A 6996-nucleotide genomic window follows, 5' to 3' on the forward strand; every position below is an offset into this window, starting at 1 on the left:
TTGTATCACTTTTCAACATAATCTCCCACACGCTCAATCCAAGTCCTCCAGCGCTTACAGAGTGCATAAATTCCTTTAGAAAAAAATTCTCTTGGTAGTCCGCGCAACCATTCATGTACCGCGTGGCGTACCTCTTCATCAGAACGGAACTTCTTTCCTCCCATTGCGTCTTTGAGTGGTCCAAACATATGGAAATCACTTGGGGTAAGGTCTGGTGAGCATGGTGGATGAGGAAGACACTCAAAATGCAGGTCTGTGACTGTTGTACTGGCAGTGATGTTGCAAAAGGACACCTGCTGACAGTAATCCACGTCGCTTTGATTTGATTGCAGGCCGCAGATGATTTTTTTAGGAGATCTGTGTGACAGTGGTCCCTCTAGGCATGTAATGCTCCAAACTGACGCCTTTTTCGTCCCAAAAGAGATTCAGCATAACCTTCCCTGCTGATGGTTCTGTTCGAAACTTCTTTGGTTTTGGTGATGAGTAATGGCGTCATTTCTTACTCGCTCTCTTCGTTTCCGGTTGGTGGAAGTGAACCCAGGTTTCGTTCCCAGTAACGATTCTTGCAAGGAAGCCATCACCTTCTCGTTCAAAGCGCCGAAGAAGTTCTTCACAAGCATCAACACGTCGTTCTCTCATTTCAGGAGTCAGCTGCCGTGGCACCCATCTTGCAGACACTTTGTGAAACTGGAGCACATCATGCACAATGTGGTGTGCTGATCCATGACTAATCTGTAAACATGCTGCAATGTCATTCAGTGTCACTTGGCGGTTTTCCTTCACTATGGCTTCAACTGCCTGCAGTGTTCTGTGGAGTCACAACTCATTCTGCCTGACCTGGACGAGGAGCATCTTCCAATAAAGTCACACCATTTGTGAAGTTCCTACTCCATTCGTAGACTTGCTGCTGTGACAAACATGCATCACCGTATTGAACCTTCATTTGTCGATGAATTTCAATAGGTTTCACACCTTCACTACGCAAAAATCGAATAACGGAATGCTGTTCTTCCCTGGTGCAAGTTGCAAGTGGGGCGGCCATCTTTATACTGATACTGTGACGGTATGTGTGCATCTGCACTATGCTGCCACCTACAGGCCATTCTGCAAGCTACTTGTAGCACGCTTACCAACTTACAGGATAACGGCACGAAATTTCGATTTGTTATTACAAATTTAAGGTTTCCATTTGACTCGCCCTCGTAGTTAGCATGTGACTGCCTCTGACACAGTCCGTACAATATTACTTGGCTCCTAGCTGCGCTAGGGGAGGGGACAAAGGAGGACGAGATTAGTGTGTAATTAGAGACAGAATACAAGCTCGGATTACGGAAGGAAGGAGTAGGGAAGTGGCCGCGCCCTTTCGAAGGAACCATCATGGCATTTCCCTTAAACAATTTAGGGAAATCGAGAAATCACGGAAAACCTAAATCAGGATGGGTGGACGTGGGTTTGAACCGTTGTCCTCCCGAATGCGAATCCAATGTGCTAACCGCTGCGCTACCCCAACTGGACAACGCGGTAGGGGCGGTGTAGTTCTACAGCTGAACTTCCCACACAAACGCCAATTTCACAGAACTTGTAGGTAAGCTGTTGAGTCTGCAAACGATAATATTGACAGGTTATGCCAGGACGACTAGTAGTCTGACAAGTCAACCGCTTATTGCTAAAAACACAATGGTTACACGATTACGCTGAAATTGTAAGACAAGAAGCTATTTATTGTCGGCTGACTTATAAACCTTTTTCCTTTTTCTTGTCGCCACACTGCAGTTAGCTTATTTTGCAAAACACATTGGGGTTTACACAATTTTATCTCGCTAACTTCCTGATGAAGTTGCAATTGCGGCAAAATTCTGAAACAGGCTATTATTGAAGAAACAACCGAGGACAATGCAAGTCAGTAACTTACGAAAATTTCATGGCCAGTACAAAAATAAATGTGTGATTCCTTCACTTTCATTATTACTAAAGCTCACTAATTCTCATTTCACCATCTATCGATGGCCCATAAAATAGTTACATCATTTCACAGAAAAAAAGTCTGGAGTTCCTTTTATGTTGTAGTAGGTACGAAAGCTGTGCATGTTAACTATATGGTAGTTTGTGTGCTACCTTTTACCAAAAATTCATGTCAATATCTTGAACCATTTATGAGATATGAGGGATGCTATGATCATTTCACTTTCACTCTATCATTTGTGTGGATAATTGCAGAATGTGGTGCCACACAATGTGGCACTACACAAAACTGGTGCTAATAGCGTAGGCACATAGGGAACACACGCGACACAGATCTGTAAGTCCACGGTATTGGTGATAAGTTGAGAAAACCGTCCCGAAACGCATGTGCTACAAAACGCCACTGCTTCCTGTGCATGTACTCCGACATCAATATGGGATATGATCACTACGCACACGTACACAGGCCGCACAACGGGTTGGCATACTCTGGATCAGGTGGTGGAGCGGCTGCTGGGATATAGCCTCCCATTCTTGCACCAGTCCCTGTCAGAGCTCCTGAAGTGTCGTAGGGGTTTGAAGACGTGCAACGATACGTCGACCGAGAGCATCCCAGACGTGCTCGATGGGGTTTAGGTCTGGAGAACAGGCAGGCCACTCCATTCGCCTGATATCTTCTGTTAAAAGGTATTCCTCCACGATGGCAGCTCGGTGGGGTCGTGCGTTATCGTCCATCAGGAGGAAGGTGGACCCACTGCACCCCTGAAAAGGCGGACATACTGGTGCAAAATGACGTCTCGATACACCTGACCTGTTACAGTTCCTCTGTCAAAGACATGCAGGTGTGTACGTGCACCAATCATAATCCCACCCCACACCATCAAACCACGACCTCCATACAGGTCCCTTTCAAGGACGTTAAGGGGTTGGTATCTGGTTCCTGGTTCACGCCATCTGAAAACCCGGCGAGAATCGCTGTTCAGACCACACCTGTACTCGTTCGTGAACATACCCTGGGACCACCGTTCCAATGACCATGTGCTGTGTTCTTGACACCACGCTTTATAGGCTCTCCTGTGACCAAGGGTCAGAGGAATGCACCTTTCAGGTCTCCGTGCGTATAAACGATGTCTGTTCAGTCGTCCGTAGACTGTGTATCTGGAGACAACTGTTCCAGTGGCTGCGGTAAGGTCCCGAGCGAGGCTACCTGCAGTACTCCGTGGCCGTCTGCGGGCAATGATGGTCAGATGTCGGTCTGCTTGTGGTGTTGTACAGTGTGGACGTCCCGTACTGTAGCTACCCTTGCTTGACTCTGAATTTTCTTTATGTTGAGGGTGGTCACGTTATAGGTATGTTCCACTGTGAGACGCTACAAGACAGTAAATAGAGGAGACGTTATTGGAGCCGCATACAATAACTTCTGGTTATATATATATATATATATATATATATATATATATATATATATATATATATATATATATATATATATAGTGCTATTTTTTTTGCTTTTATTCCATTGAAGGTTTTCCTTCTTTTTTCTTTTTTTTTCTTTCCTCTTAGAGTTCAGTATGACAATTTTTAATAAAAAAAATTCTTCCTCAAAAGCTCCTTCCGCCCCCATTGCATCGGTCTGATCCTCCTTTTCGTGCGCCCAGTTGAAGCGTGGCGCTGTGATGTCGTGTCCATGTCCTTGTCCAAGTCGGGTTTCATTGTCCATATCTGATGTCGTCTTGTCATGCAAGGGTTCAAATGTTCCGTGTGGCTTGTCAGCCCGTTCTTGTTTCTTGTTCTGATCCGAAGACACGCCGACCGCTTCCTTTTGTGTATCTACGTCCTTCTTTTCGGTCTCCTGTATCTTCCTCAGCCGCTCTCTTAAAGGAGGGGCCAAGTTCTCTGCAGCTTGATGTGCTCTTCGTCCCTTTTTATTTTTTGATGATTTCTGTGATATCGTCGGTGAAACCTTTGGTGAACTTCCTGGCGACCCCATGGAAGGTTGAGGAGAAGTCACCTGCCCCGCCTTCGTGGCGGAAGATTTTTGAGCTCCGTTAATTCCGGAGTCGGCCGTTGCTGCTGTTACTACGACACGTGATATGGGTGATGTCATTGGTTCGTCTTCTTGCGGCCCCCCCCCCCCCTCCCCTTTTCCTTTGATGCTTCCTGAACCTGTCTGTAGTGTCCTGTCATCCGTGTGGTTGTCATTTATTTGTTGCATCACTTCCTCTTTATGTTTATCCACTGTAGTTCCCTCTGGGATGTTGGCCCTTGCGTGTGTAACTACCGCTTCGTACTCTACCATGTCTACATCAGGTATTATCGATGAAGCTTGTCGCTCGTTGGAAGAGTTGTCAGAGGCCAAGCGCGGTGCGCCCTAAGTGACGTCATTACTGGCCAGATTCTGATTGTCATCGTTAGTCAACTCCGCGGTGCGTCCCGTTTCCGTGCGCGCGTCGGAAGGTCCCGCCTGCTCGGCCATATTCTTTTGATAGGGGGCCCGGCTAGCTGCCGCGGCAGCGTACGTCACTTGCATGCTAACAACTTGTTCTGGGACAGCCGCCTCGTTAGTCGGTAACCGAGGAACACGCCTTCTACTGCACTCACTTCTGACGTGCCCTGTGGCGTTACATAACGCACAAGTCCGTGGCTGCCCATCATAAATTATGAGGGCGCGATGGCCACAGATAGTCAAGTAAGAAGGGATATGTCGTAAGAGCTCAATCTTAATCTAACTCCATTCAAAACCGGAAACATATATTGCTCTGACCATTTTTCTGCAGTATTTTTCTGCAATAACCCTACCGTAGGGCTGAAGAGCAGCACTAATTGCTCTGGCAGGGACCTCGAATGGCAATTAGAAAACTCTCACTGTTCGAATGCCTAGCCCAGCATGGGAAACACGAACGTCACTAACGGTTCCGTCTGCATGATTAAATCTCATTTTGCCACCACATTTGTCAACTATCGAGGAGCGCAAATCAGAGGAATTCAATTTCAAAAAGGCAGAATTGGAAACAAAAGAAAGATGAACGCCAATAATTTCGTCTCGTGTGATCTTAGCTGTTTCTGAAAGCCACCTTTTAATCTCAAAAGCCTTTGGTCTTTTGCAGGTCCAATCAAAAGTGAATCTAACCGTATCTCTTCTGTCACAGTTAATTTCGTTCATTTTGTCATTTTAAATCACTGAAAGATGCGAAGTAAACAAATCGCTCTACTGACGTTCGTAACAGCCACACAGCCGCTGTTTACGCCAGCCCTCCTAGCGCTGCCGCCACACGTCCGCCCGGCTCGGCGGCCGAGCAGCGAATGACCACTCAGCTACCGGGGGCGGACGGCACAGTGGCTAGCACGGTGGACTCGCATTCAGGAGGATGTGGGCTCAAATCCATATTTAGGTTTCTCGTGATTTCCCTAAATCACTTCCGGCGAATTAGAGATGGGCAAACTCGTTCATCATTGGGAACGGTTCACCGTTCATTTGTGCTTGGTATATGGTTCTTATGGAAAACTGAAAACTAGTAGTGTAGGTGACTGAAGGATGGAGGGCACCAAGAGGGGGCACTTGCGTGCCCTCTGGAGTATAGAGATTTTATTCATTACACAGTTCTTACACACTTTTAGAAGTGATTTCTGTGATTCTGCAGAACCTCTCGCTTAGCCAACTGTAGCGTTGTGTGGCTGATCGCAGGGAAATAATACAGGGTGGCGCACCGAAAACCGGCCCCGAGTACAGACTGCTCGCCAATTACGGACGATGTGTTGCCCGTTACGAGCAGATACAACAAACAGACAAACATGTAATAATTAGGCAGTGAAGAAATTATAAGCTAATGCAAGCAACAATGGCGAAACAATCAATGACGATATGTAGAGAGCTGGAGAAGAGAACACGAAAATCTCACGCGACGCGTTGGTGGCTGTTTCCCAACTTAATAGACTACAAGTGTCTTGTATAAAATTCTTCGTTTCGACTTCCACTACATAGCTATGCTACGTTGTAAACAATAATCGTTTACACCCTATATATACTTCATGTTGTCTCTGAATTCGTAGGAGAAGTGGACTTTATGGAAGCATAAAATAAAATGTGGTTTTCTCATCATATTTGCGTCACACGCTTAGTAAAAATTAGGTTTTTATGTTGCATTATTAAAGTTAATGCAGCAAAAATAATAATAATTAAGTTCACAGTAATAAAGTTTTTGGTTTGAAAGCTCCTTCTGAACAAACGCTTTTGAGATAATAAGTAAATACGATTTTATGGCAATCTATGTCTTTTCAAATGGAAAGGCACCGCTTTTCCTACTGAGCCAAAATGACCCACACCCACTTCTTTTTTCTTACAAAGAAACCAAACTAGCAGGTAATGCAAATTGGAAACAACCAAACTTAAACATAATTAGAGCCTTCCTGAAGGTAATGTTTTGTATAGGAAAGATAAACGAAAGTCGTTTTATATGAATTTTCTTACGTTAAAAATTAGGCAAATTATTGATAGTTAGTTGCTAAATCAAGTCGATGAAACCAAAAAAATATACGAATAACAAAAAAACTTGCCTTGTTATAAGTATGTCTTTTGCTGTTCATCGATATAATGAAGTGAGCTGATATGCCCTTTTGTTACCTAAAAGACGTACCTATTACATACAACGTAATTTTTATTTAATTTACGTAACTATAAAATACGTTTTTGATTAGTGGTCGTGGACGCTGAATAGCGAGGCCCAAGTGCAAGAACAGTTTGGAGCACATGTAAAATGGGCGAGCGCAGTGAACGAAACGAACAACTGGATACTGAACTAACTAGGAGCTGGAACTGAGGCAGGTGGTCATGCGAAGAACGACGAGTGCGGCCGAGGGAGACCGAGACTGAGACGAGCACGCGACCGAGGCTGGAACGAGAACTGCCGAAGTGACCGCCGTGACCGAAGGGAACTGTGAAACGGTCGTTCCTCGTTCCCGGGACATATAAGTAGACCGCCGCGACCGAAGTGAACTATGAACCGATCGTTCCTCGTTCCTGGGAACTACACTCCT

Source organism: Schistocerca americana, chromosome 9 (assembly GCF_021461395.2).
Source record: "Schistocerca americana isolate TAMUIC-IGC-003095 chromosome 9, iqSchAmer2.1, whole genome shotgun sequence".
Classification (NCBI taxonomy): domain Eukaryota; kingdom Metazoa; phylum Arthropoda; class Insecta; order Orthoptera; family Acrididae; genus Schistocerca; species Schistocerca americana.